We start from the raw sequence: 3114 nt of genomic DNA, 5'->3' as shown, positions 1-3114 counted from the left end.
ATCAATAGGTGGTATTCATCAACTTATAGACATTATATTATGTCAATTTAATTATTTACTGAAAGGACAATTATAACAATATACATACATGTATGACATATTGTGCTTTACATATATAATATATAAAATATAAAATATACGCAGGCACTCACACACACTCACGTCTAATATACAATACTATTTTTGGATCAATAAAAAGCTATAAACAAATGTTTTTCTAATGTTTTACACACTATTTTTAAGATAATTTAATTAGGCACAAAGCCAGAAATTTGTAGTGGAGGTCATGGACAGAATTGTTACCATGCCAAACAAAATATGCTGAGTAGCATTTCTTCCAGCTCTTTGCATTTTGAGTTCAGATGCTGCTGTGGTGCCTTACCCTTTCATACTTTTGAGGTTGATAAAATAAATACCAGTTGAGCAGTGGGGCCATTATAATCAACTTAACCTTCCCCTCAAAATTTCTGGCCTTGTGCCAAATTTAGAAAGTAATTTTATTTGTAAACTGTTTAACCATTTAACCAATTAATCATTTAACTATTTAAGTGTTTGATTAATTGCTTGAGACCTGAAGCAAACTTGGGGGTAGAGAGGGCATGTCATTGATGAGGTCTTGAATGATGATGAAAGGGCTTTGACAAACCCACCTTGACTGACTGACTGACTGAACAATTAATCAAATGATTAGTTGGTTAAATGCTTAACCAACTGACCAATAACAATGGCTTAAAACTTTGGCATAAGGCCAGTAATTTTAGGGGAGGAGAATAAGTCGACTTCATTAACCCCGTTGTTGTTGGCACTCCGTCGAGGGTTCCAGTTGATCCGATCAACAGAACAGCTTGCTCGTGAAATTAACGTGCAAGTGGCTGAGCACTCCACAGACACGTGTACCCTTAACGTAGTTCTCGGGGATATTCAGCGTGACACAGTGTGACAAGGCTGGCCCTTTGGAATACAGGTACAACAGAAACAGGAAGTAAGAGTGAAAGTTGTGGTGAAAGAGTACAGCAGGGTTCGCCACCATCCCCTGCCGGAGCCTCGTGGAGCTTTAGGTGTTTTCGCTCAATAAACACTCACAATGCCCAGTCTGGGAATCGAAACCGCGAGTCCGCTGCCCTAACCACTGGGCCATTGCATCTCCACAGACATTAACCCCAGTACTTATTATACCAAATCTGAAAGAATGAAAGGCAAAGTCAACCTTGGTAACATTAGAACCATGAACATAAAGAGCTGTAAAAAAAAAAAATGTCAATAATAAAAGAAGTAAAATAGAACTAGTGTGTGTGTTTATTAGTGGTACAATGACCCTCCAAAGATACAACAAAATCTGTTTCCACACACGGGTTCACACTAAGAATCTTGCACACTAAATACAAAAATGAAATACCCTGGGGGTCTCTCACTTCCCCCCTCTCTCTCTTTTACTTCAAGTTAACGAAAAATTCTTGGCCTAAGAGAAGTTTTAAATAGCTTAAACAGATTGGTAAAGATTGTAAATGATTTCAGTCCAATTAACAGCAATAAGGAGAACGCATTAATAACAGGGTTCTTTTTTTCTTTTAAGGGAAATCCAATTAAAGACAAAACCAAAGAAAAGAAGAATGAAATTTTTCTTCCTCTAAAAAACAAAAACCCCCCAAAAAAAAGCAAGTGAAATCCACCAGCTGCCATCTGTTAATTACTAATTATAAACAATAAATTATCAATGGTTTATTGCTGTTTGCTGGTGCTCTTCCTCTCCCTCCTACCTAATCTAACTTCGTCTGGTGTAACAAAATGTTTAAAGTTTGAAGTGTTTTTCAGTCTGCTGGTAAGCTCGAGGTGAAGAAATACTTTTAATGTTTCAGTCTTTTTTTAAAGTTATTCAACTTTCAGCCACTGGCCAGAATTAATTCATACTTACTTAGGTCAATGTTTTACACTTACTTTCCCTACCTACATACATACATACATACCTAGCTACCTTTCTCAGTAGCCAATTATTCTGTGAATTATACCTTCTCTCTGTGGAAACCTCCTCCTCTTTCTCCCAATCTATCTCCTCCTCCTTCTCCCCATGCTGTTCCTCCAACTGCTTTATATCAGCCATTTAGTACAATACAATAAGATCTCATTTATTTATTTGCTTTTTAAATTTTCTATTTTCTCCTTTTTTTATTTTTTTTTTACTCTCTTATTTTGGAGAAAATGTACTATTAACAAGGAAAGCAGCTAGTTAGAAAAATCTCAGTGAGAGATTAAAGTAGCAACTATACGAAAAATTAAAATAATTATTTTCTACTCTAGGCACAAAGCCAGAAAATTTTGGGGAGGGAGCCTGTCGATTAGATCGACCCCAGTACGCAACTGGTGCTTAATTTATCGACCCCAAAAGGATGAAAGGCAAAGTTGACCTCGGCAGAATTTGAACTCAGAACGTTAAGACAGATGAAATACCGCTAAGCATTTTGTCCAGCATGCTAATGTTTCTGCCAGCTCACCGCTGCAGTAATATTTATTGCCATGTCAATATGGCTATTTGACGTTACTACCATTTTAACCCTAGGCAGATTATCTGCCAGCTAGTTACTGGTGCAACCGGCACCATGTATATATTGCAAGCAGGGGAGCGAACCCCCAGACAACAGGATCGCGAGACCGAACGGTTTCAGGCTACTTGTGCCCATCTTCAGTCATGAAAACCTGACTGCTAGAAATAGTAGGGATCCACTCCAGCTCGCAATATAGGGGAAAATAAGTGACCATCAGTCACTAATTTTACAAGAAGCAAAGTAACTAATTAGAAAAATCCCAATGAGAGATGAAAGTAGTGACTATACTAAGAAGTAGTATTTATTGCCACATCAATACTCTCTTTTATATGTTTCAATCATTTGATTGCGGCCATGCTGGAGCACCACCTTAAAGGGTTTTATTTGAAGAAATCAACCCCAGGATTTATTCTTTGTAAGCCTAGTATTTATTCTATTGGTCTCTTTTGCCAAAACTGCTAAGTTACAGGGATATAAACACACTAACATCGGTTGTCAAATATTGGTAGGGGACAAAGACAGACACACACATAAATATATATACATACTTATATATATATATATATATATATAT

This window comes from Octopus bimaculoides, chromosome 8 (genome assembly GCF_001194135.2).
Source record: "Octopus bimaculoides isolate UCB-OBI-ISO-001 chromosome 8, ASM119413v2, whole genome shotgun sequence".
In the NCBI taxonomy this organism is placed as follows: Eukaryota; Metazoa; Mollusca; class Cephalopoda; order Octopoda; family Octopodidae; genus Octopus; species Octopus bimaculoides.
Note: the sequence above shows the minus strand (reverse complement) of the source record.